Below are 10,511 nucleotides of genomic sequence, written 5' to 3'. Positions count from 1 at the left end.
AGTGTCCAGAGTGCGCTCTGCCACTCTGAGAGTGCGCTGCTCTGGATAACCCAACGCTACATTCAGACAGCGCTCCCAATTTATCAACGCTCCAGTTTGTGTCAGAGTGCGCTCCCACACTCAGAATGAGTGTTTCTGAACGCACCACTCACATCATCATCTTCCATCGTCTAAAACAAGACAACACAACTTGTTAGCTAGCGCTAGCTAATTGTTTTGCCTCCAGCTAAGCCCCACCCACCAACAAACATTACACTGTTTACTAACAGTAAAAAGGTCTAAAAAAAAAACTCTGCAGAGAATCCACACTAAATGTTTGGCAAAAAATATTCTGATTTATATACCGTGCGTACGCCTGACAGCACGCTATTACCTTTGTATAAATCCCAAATCAACTTGGAATTGCCCACACGTGGACCAGCCTCATGTTATAAAGCTCCTCATTAATGCTGCTGCACAGACAAAGGCCAACTGATCTGTGGCTCTTTACAGTGAATCACTGCAACAACCGAGATCATTTGTTGGTCAACAATATTCTTCTTTTTTCTTTTTTTTTAAATAAACAACATTTTTGATCCCTGAAATTATTTTTTAATTTCTTGTTCAGATGAAAATGTGTGGTGCTACATTTTACAGCAAGGAAACAAAGACTCTAACAGAGACTCTGTTTCTACAGCTGATGAAACAATGTGTGGCGCTCGTGCTCTGACGTTTTTTCCTTTGTACAAACCAACATAACAAATTTACAATGATTTAATGTTGGCTCCAAAGAAGATCAGTCGACCAGCAGAAATGTCAGAAACCTTTTTAACTTTACAGTGAGACTTTTTCAGAATAAGAGCATTCTCTGCAGTATCAAAGATCTGTGGGTCAACAATCTGACACTCATCAGCCACCCAGGAATCAATCAATCAATCAATCAATCAATAATTGAGTCACTGAATTATTCTACTGTTTGTAAAATGAAAACTGAGAAAGACGTCAGTGTTTGTCGACGTGACGAGTTTTCTGTCTCATCGTCCTCTCAGTCTGTCTCTGCTCAGTGATCAGAAACACATGTGGGAAAACACACACACACACACACGCACACACACACACACACACACACGCAGCCAGAGGAATGTGGAGGCGTGCAGGTCATCTGGAGCTGAACCAGAATCATCTGCAGGGAAACAAACTGTGTTTTCTGTCGAGGTTACAGAGTTCAGACTGAAACACAAACTCTGTAACTGCTTCATCTTTCTCACCCCTTCACCTCTGCTCGTCTTCATCATCCACACAGATACAACTCACTGTTTATAGCAAAGACACACTAAACACACACTCTGCTCTCCTGACCATGATGTGAAATATGAAGAAACACAAAGACTGATGAGTTTGTCCCTGCAGCAGGTCTGTAGATCTGAGGTGTGTTTATGGACAGGATCAGTCCTGGTCTGAGGAGCAGGTCCTCCGTCTGTCCCAACAGATACTCTTCAGTTTGAATCAATACAGTGAGAAAGATTCAAACAGCTCTGCGTTCACACAGCGCAGCTCGGACGTGTTGTTTAATGCACCTGTGAGACACATTAAATGTGTTTAAATGCTGATCTGACGCCAAAACACCACACAGCAGATTATTCCACTGACAGACGGGACGTTACGACTCCAGAGAGGTTTATCTGATCCTTTGTTACAATAACCTGCAGGTCAACAGCAGACGTACGGCCTTCATGTCATAGAGTCATCTGTCAGAAATGTGCCCATGAATCTGGCGACCACAGCTCTGTGCCTCCATCAGCTATATGACTGGGTGAATGAATGAATCCTGGATGACTGTATGAAGTACCTGGGTTCCCTCCGTCTGTCCAAACCAAGACATCCTCACTCCAACCTTGTCACATATCCATATTTGGTCATGAACTTTCTACGTGTCCCCTGACACCACCGGACACCTTTAAACAATAACAGCAACCGGCCACGCATCACAGCGACCTGAAAGGACGACTTGTGTCAGTGACGCTGAAAGTCACTGAACAAGCGCCGTCAATCAACAACTTCAGAATGAGACCAGGGTGTTGTGTTTACGAGCTCTGCCAGTCAGCTATTTATGAGCTGGTGCTAGAACTGGCTGTGCCGATCGGCTCTGGTGTACAAAGCAGAACTAGTTTGATTTGAAACAAACCGGCTGAGCCGACATTCATCATCATGACACAGTCTCACAAATGAAAGAATTGCCTACATCATCAACCTGCGCTGACGGCGTCACAGCCTTGAATCAAACACACATCATTAGTATTAAAGGATATGACAGTGGGATTAATATAATGTCATGTTTGTGCATAAACAGATGAAAAGAGACACCAATGTCTCTGCAACCTTTTAACCAAGAAACAGCCACGTGAGGCGACGCAGCAGGAGGCCTTCGTCACCACTGAAGTCAGTTTGGTGTGTCTGGGCCTCTTGTGTACTGATAAGTGTGTGTGGGACAGATCAGAGGGAACGAGACGTCTTTACTTTGTGCAGACGACATCAGTCACCTGACTGTTTCATTTCACTTCATTCCTTCGGCCTGACGTCACACTGGTGTCAGGTAACACTCATGACAACAACATGATTTAGATGGTTTCACTTCACTTGAAATTTTGCATTTTTGGATCCACACTGAGTTTAGAAATGTCTGACTGTGTAGTTTCTAACAGAGTCGTCATTCTTCTGTTGTTTCTCTTCTGTTGTTGATTTTAGGCCGAAGAGAAAAAGAAACCCTTAGTGTTTGGACGTGATGATGTCACACGTGTGACTGCGCTGTGTATTGATGTTGATGTGTTGAAGTGAGCATACAAATGTATCAGGCTGTGTGTGTGTGTGTGTGTGTGTGTGTGTGTGTGTGTGTTTTCATTGTTTGGGTCCAACCTGCATCATTAATCAGGAATGTGAGGCTCCTGTTACTGGGTCACACACACACACACACACACACACACACACACACACACACACACACACACACACAGAGTGTAATCCCTCTGCGGTGTGACCACACCTTTTCTCTGACCAAACAGCTCCAGGACCTCGTTACTCTGAGATCACTCCAACACACTGTGTCACGTTCTGTGTTCAGATTATTTTATGAATGTAGTTTATGTGGAGCTGATTTTTGTCTCTCATCATCTCAACCACGACAATACAGTGTCACATACAGTGTCACATACAGTGTCAGTTGTTCCTGTTGATCAACCAGCAGGTGACTGTGAGTCTGAACACGATGAGATTTACCTGCAGTGTGTCTCAGTGTGCGTGGAGTCTCCTGCTGTGTTCAGTCCTGTAGGGACAGACAGAGACAGACAGAGACAGACAGGGACAGACAGGGACAGACAGGGACAGACAGGGACAGAGGAGAAAGTTAACAGATGCCCAAAGTCTTATTTTGTTCATATCTATGTTACAACTCTGACACATCCTGACACAGAGCACAGCTGGTTTGAATGTAACGCAGCCTTTAATGTAATGGCTACTTCCTGCACACACACACACACACACACACACACACACACAGAAATGACAGCTGATCTTTTGAACTTGAGTCAAGGCCAGAGGAAAGTGTTCAAGCAGCAGATCTGAGATCAGGAATAAATCCTGTCAGACACGACTGATCCACTGATCACACATCAGTCACACACTGACCACCTCACACTGACAGGCCAGTTTCTCCAACACACACACACACACACACACACACACACACACTGAGAGAAGGAAATCAGCTGTTGAAATCTCTCTCAGTCACTGTTGTTGTTCACAAACTTTAAACATTATTTTTATTTAGTTTTAACTGATGATTTGAAACTAAGTGTAAAAACACATCACTGATTCTGTTACAGTTCTGTCTTCTTAAATTTCTTTTCATAAAAATACCCTGAAATATCCTGAGATTATTTTAGGGCCGTATCACCCCGCCCTGCTGATGATGCCACCGCAGTGTTTCAAAGTAATCAAAGTAACTAGCAAGGCTTACAACATGTTCTCACTCACAGCTCATCACTTATCGCCTCTTGTTCAGTGGACTTTCACATCTACATGTGACGCAGTAGGTAAAATGCGTCTGCTGTTGGTTCCAGAACGTTGTGTCAATTTAAGCCTGTTTCATGCTTTGTGTCTTTTCAAAATAAACTTCTGTTTTCACAGGAAATGTACAGTTTCTGCTCTGTAGATGCAAACAGTGTTTTTCAAAATAAACTAACAACATCGCTACAACACCTTGAATATATGTTTATTTCCTTCTGCAACAGAAGCGCGTAGTTAAGTTTAGAAAAAAATCATCATGGTTTTGCTCAACATGCACACAGGAAGTGAAGAGTGGGCTCCTGGGTGAAAGTCCAGTGCTGTTGGACCCATCCACCTCCCCAGGACCTTAAATTATGTTGTTGTCTGGTGGCATTTTAACTGACGCCATCCAGCGGCGTATCATGCCGCCATCAAAGCATGCCTGTTTTTATTGTCAGTGTTTGATGTTGAAATCAACAACCAAGCGGCGGCATTTGACAACTTGGGAATTAGAACGTGTTGGTTAGGTTTTGAACGAAGTAGAAACAAAAGGAACCAAAGGAAGAATTCTTGGTTTAATGGTGCTGCTATCATCAGTATCAGGATAGAACACAGATGTACATGAAGGGTAAGTTTTAAAAATCTAATAATTAATTCATGGTGCAGGGAGCCACCCCCTCCTCTGATAAATAAATTAGACGTCTGTCGTCAGTCTGTAACTCAACCAAAGATCATCTGTGAGGGAAGAAGCTCCGCTCTGTGCGTCTGTGTCTTTGGCAGAGACAGAGTGAGACGTCTTCTCCTCAGCAGATCACAGACACGACAACGTCTCGACCACAAGGTGCGTCTTCTCTTTTAGCAAAATCCTTAATGACTGAGTTGTTTTTTCTCCACCTGGACCTTTATGCTCTGCCTCGAATCATCAGTGTGACAGAACCACTGTGCTGCTGCCAGAGGAGCCGCTGAATGAGTTCCTGCTGATCATTTCACTGTCAGACATGCTTGTTGTTGCCGTGGGTAACGGTATGGTGTCAAAATATCGTGAGTATCATGACATGAACTTTTCATATCATATTAAAAATTATACCGGTGTTAGCGTGAGCGAGATGATACGACACCTCTTCAGTGACCAGCCCATCTCTAATCTTAAACCAGTGACATCACAGACTGAGCTGCTGCTGCCCTGAAATATAAATATCAGATCAATAATTGATCAATAAGATGATCGACTTCAGTTTGAATCAGGACCTTTAGCAGCCTGTGACACACGAGGCAGACGGAGTAACTTCAACATGTCAGATATTCAATTTGATCAGAGCCTCAAACCTGCATCATCTTCATCCTAAGAACCACCTCATCCTCAGCCTCATCCTCATCCTCAGCCTCAGCCTTATCCTCAGCCGCAGCCTCATCTTCAGTCTCAGCCGTAGCCTCATCCTCATCCTCAGCCTCAGCCTCAGCCTCATCCTCAGCCGCAGCCTCATCCTCAGCCACAGCCACAGCCACAGCCACAGCCACAGCCTCATCCTCAGCCTCATCCTCAGCCTCATCCTCAGCCGCAGCCTCATCCTCAGCCTCAGCCACAGCCTCATCCCCAGCCACATCCTCATCCTCAGCCTCATCCTCAGCATCATCCTCATCCTCAGCCACAGCCTCATCCTCAGCCTCATCCTCATCCTCAGCATCATCCTCATCCTCAGCCACAGCCTCATCCTCAGCCGCAGCCTCATCCTTAGCCTCAGCATCATCCTCATCCTCAGCCACAGCCTCATCCTTAGCCTCATCCTCATCCTCAGCCTCATCCTCAGCCTGCACTGATGAAGGTGAGCAGAGTGAACTGTGACAGAACAGACTGAAACAACAGCTCAGCTGCGTTCAGGTACCGCTCAGTGTTTTCAGTTTAAACTTCCTGCAGACAACCTGCGTGACCCCGGCCTCACCAAACACATCACACTGTAACNCACACACACACACAGACACACGGACTCGGTCAGCCATTCCTCTCACGTCCACCTCAAATCCCTGGAGTGAGAGGGAGCGATGAAGAGGAGGAGGAGGTGAGTGAAGGCACATTTACCATCTGTAATCAAAAGAACTCCATGTTGGATTGTCGCCTCCCCCCTCCTCTCATTCTCCCCTCCTCTCCCTCGCTCTCTTCAATTTCCTTCCCTCTGTCGCCGAGCATGACCGGCATACTGATGGCGGGATTACACACACACACATACACACACACACACACACACAATCTAGTGAGAGAAGTAATGACTTTCTGCCTTCTCTCTCAATTCGCTCTGAGCTGCCAATTCCCACTGGGTTTCTGTGTGTGTGTGTGTGTGTGTGTGTGTGTGTGCATGTGTGTGTCTGTCTGTCTGTGTGTGTATATGTGTGTGTGAATGTGAAAGAAACAGAAAGAGCAAGAGACACGAGGGAGGTGATACAACATCTCCAATTAGCTGGGCTGGTGGTCTGTATGGTCTGTTCAATGTGTGTGTGTCAGTGTGTGTGTCTGTGTCAGTGTGTGTGTCTGTGTCAGTGTGTGTGTGTGTGTGTGTGTGTGTGTGTCACAGTGTAGTGTGTGTGTGTTGCTGGCCAATGATAATCAGACCACACAGCAGAGGCCTTCAGGCAGCTCGAGGACCTGAACTTGAACCTGAACCTGATTTCTGGACTCTTTGTTCCACATCCGATTTTAGAAAAATCTTCATTTTGTCTCTGACGGATACAAAACAAAAGACGATGACGAGCTAAAAATAGATCCTGGTAATAAAAACTAAGATGAAATCTATGTTTGATTTTCAGTGACGAGACGTGATGAAAATGTCGGACGTTGAAATCTGAGAATGGCCACGTCAGATGTCTGATGAGCGTCAGGCTGGTAAACTCCAGTAAATAGTCTGCACCAGGATGTTTGGGTTAGTGTGAGCTGTAATTCAGCAGTAAATAATCAGCCGTGTGTGTCTGACTGTGGATGGTGGAGCTGCTGAATGGATTTGTGGAGTTTGGTAGTTGCAGCGGTGGCTGTTAGCAGCTAGCTCCGCTCGTGACGTGACGTGACGTGACGTGACGTGACATTATAGTAAGAGCAGCAGTTACTTTAAGCCAAACCATGATGTTTTTGTAAACCTCAGGAAATAAGGTAAGAAAACAAAATGTTTCACTTACATTGTAAGTTTATTTTGAAAAGCCTGACTGCATCTAACAAACAGAAACTGTACACTTCCTGTGAAAAGGTTTGTTTTGAAAAGACACAATGCACGTAACAACTGTAAACTGAGACGCCATCTGTGAACGTCCTGAACAATCACAGGAGCGCCATGACGTTTAGGTCCAGTGGCAGAGCGACATGATTTGCGACACGTTCTTTGTCACATGTTTTGTCAGTGGACTTTCACGTCCACATGTGACACAGTAGGTGTCCTACTGCCAGCCGTGTATCACAACACTGTGAAAGGTGATTTTTGGTGATTGACGCTGAATCACTGTCATGGCGGCAGTATTTGATGATAATCTGTTGAATCTCCATCAGAAATGTTGGAGGTGAAACGTTGTACCTTGTGTTTGTTGCTGATGTGTGAAATGTTCAAAGTGTTGGGATGCCGCTGTGGTTAACGTGTGGTCAGGTGGTGGTTAACGTGTGGTCAGGTGGTGGTTAACGTGTGGTCAGGTGATGGATAACGTGTAGTCAGGTGGTGGATAACGTGTAGTCAGGTGGTGGATAACGTGTAGTCAGATGGTGGATAACGTGTGGTCAGGTGGTGGATAACGTGTAGTCAGGTGGTGGATAACGTGTGGTCAGGTGGTGGATAACGTGTAGTCAGGTGGTGGATAACGTGTAGTCAGATGGTGGATAACGTGTGGTCAGGTGGTGGATAACGTGTAGTCAGGTGGTGGATAACGTGTAGTCAGGTGGTGGATAACGTGTAGTCAGATGGTGGATAACGTGTGGTCAGGTGGTGGATAACGTGTAGTCAGGTGGTGGATAACGTGTAGTCAGGTGGTGGATAACGTGTAGTCAGGTGGTGGATAACGTGTGGTCAGGTGGTGGTTAACGTGTGGTCAGGTGGTGGATAACGTGTGGTCAGGTGGTGGATAACGTGTGGTCAGGTGGTGGATAACGTGTAGTCAGGTGGTGGATAACGTGTAGTCAGGTGGTGGTTAACGTGTAGTCAGGTGGTGGATAACGTGTGGTCAGGTGGTGGTTAACGTGTGGTCAGGTGGTGGTTAACGTGTGGTTAGGTGGTGGATAACGTGTAGTCAGGTCGTGGTCATTCTCGGAGAAAAGATCCTGTTTCGGCCGGTTTGGTCGCCACAAACACAAATAATCTTCTTTTGTTTGTTGGTGTTGAACGGCAGCCTGCAGCTCAGCATCATACTGTGTCCTCCTGATGACAAACTCCACTAACATACGTCCCTTTAGAAATGCTGACATGTGATGACGTGTTTGTAGAAACGTACAGTTGCAGTTGTTCCTCCTGGTGACTGAGCTGCAGTTTCACAGCACAAAGAACAGAGGTATTAAAACAAGTCACGCAGGCTGTAATCAGATCGACTCTGAGCTGAGCTGGAACCAGGGCTGTTTCAAGACACTCTGGGGGCCCCAGGCAAGAGGCACCTTGGAGGCTAAAGTGCGCTGAGGTTTGTGGGCCGTTACCTGCCACAAAGAGAGAAATGTGAACGGCTCATTTCTCCTCTGACACGTCACATACCTGTGTGCCGCCACGGCTCGGCTGTTCAGGTATTTGTGGGCAGTCATGAAATCAACAAAGAGGAAATTATTGGGCCTGGAGCCGGACTTCTTTGTTGCCGGTAAGCCCTTATCTTGCGCCATATTTGACAGGAATACAGCGTCTGTGACCCCCGTTCAACCCACAACTGGATTCGCCTTTCATTCTGCTGCTGGTTGAAATCTGTACTTGCACAGCGTGCTCCTGAATGATTTGTTTTGCTTGCGCAAAACTATTTTTAGTCGCAAATGCGAGTAAAATGCTCGCACCGTAGAGCTCTGTGGAAAACAAATTACTGTAGCATATATAAACAAATCTAACCTACAAGTAAAAAGAAATAAATAGTAACTTTCACTGCTTAAAGATACTCAATAGCTCAGTTCATACCTGACATGTCACTGGATACAAACCACTGCAGCAGCATATTGAGTGCCAGGTGGCCAGTGCACGTCGTTATTGGACGGCGCATGGACACTCACCCTCTTGCGATTGGACTTTGAACTTATCCCACAGTAGTGGTACCGTGAGGTACCGTAGTACTACGGTACTCCAACAATGCTAGTGCAGGTGGCAAACAATCATGCGGGACATGGTCTCAATTTGCGTGACGCGTGAAAAGAGACAGAAATGCTGTGCAGTCCCGCACAATGCGGGAGGTCTGGTCACCCTACTTAGCCACTCGCAAGCAGCAGCTAGTAGGGGGCCTCATTAGGGGGGATTCCAATGTGTTGTCGTTGTTGCAGTGTCTATAGGGGTTCCATCATATTGTCATTGATATGGAACAGCCGTCTCTGGGGGCCCCCTTCCAGCTCGGGGCCCTAGGCAATTGCCTAGTTTGTCTGTTCGGTTGCGGCGGCCCTGACTGGAACCATAAAACATCCGTTATAACGTTCAGTATTTATAAAGACACAATCAGGACGACACGCGTCTGTCTCCGTCCCACTTCCTCTTTAACATAAAACCTTTGGACCACACGATGCGTTTTCACTCGGCCAATTGAAACACAGAAAGTTTCTGGTTCTCGTGACGTTGTCGTGTCAGAGTTTCTTTTTCAAACTAAAATCTGAATTTGATCTTGAATCAGTTTGACTCCACACAGAGAACAGGAAACTGAGTTTCTCATGCGATTTGAGGACTGTTGGGTGTGTGTGTGTGTGTGTGTGTGTGTGTTTCTCACAGTAAAAATCCTCCAATTCTCATTTCATGCTTCAGAGAGAAGCTTCTCAACCATCACTGTTTCTTCTCTTCCTCACCTCCTCCTCTCTTCATCTTCCTCACCTCCCCATTTTCTCTCCTCCCCTTGTCTCCTCTCCTTGTCTTGTTCCCTCCTGCTTCCTTAGAGTCTGAACATGTTGTAAAAGCTTCCTTCCTCTCCCGCACCCTCCGTCCTCAGACTCTGTCCTCCGAGGAGGAAGAGCAGTCTGACCCGCTGTCTTCACAGCCCTCACAGAGTGCAGACTGACGGAGTGTGAAACAGGCAATTTGGCCCATTAAGGCTACCATAGGTTGTGATATGGTCCTCAGCACAGCTTCACTTCAGTCTGTGTTTCTGTCACAGCTCAGTGCTACTCAGACGACAGTATCTGCAGCTAGATTCATATTCACATACAATCACTTGCACTAGATGTGCTCCCTTTATCCACTGCTCATTTTCATTCACTGCTGCTCATTATTATCCACTTCCTATTATTTTCATTATTATTATTATTGTTATTTATCGCCGACTCTTGGATTTTTGTACTTATTTGCATGCCTAGTTATTTAAGT

At 45.8% G+C, this 10,511-nt stretch overlaps 2 long non-coding RNA genes across 2 annotated transcripts in view; one reads left to right on the top strand and one right to left on the bottom strand.

The window, feature by feature from the left end:
• The window catches only part of LOC126402491 (uncharacterized), a 39,743-nt gene that overhangs the window by 15,371 nt on the left and 13,861 nt on the right, over positions 1-10,511 (bottom strand). Inside the window, exon 2 of the long non-coding RNA XR_007571226.1 lies at positions 3,253-3,298. This is a non-coding gene — a long non-coding RNA (uncharacterized LOC126402491). The remainder of the gene's footprint in view (positions 1-3,252; positions 3,299-10,511) is intronic.
• LOC126402493 (uncharacterized) lies at positions 7,731-8,196 on the top strand. The gene is made up of 3 exons (XR_007571228.1): positions 7,731-7,794; positions 7,839-8,080; positions 8,125-8,196. It is a non-coding gene; the product is annotated as an uncharacterized LOC126402493 (long non-coding RNA).

Source organism: Epinephelus moara, chromosome 16 (assembly GCF_006386435.1).
Source record: "Epinephelus moara isolate mb chromosome 16, YSFRI_EMoa_1.0, whole genome shotgun sequence".
NCBI lineage: Eukaryota > Metazoa > Chordata > Actinopteri > Perciformes > Serranidae > Epinephelus > Epinephelus moara.
This window is presented reverse-complemented; position numbering and strand designations above follow the sequence as displayed.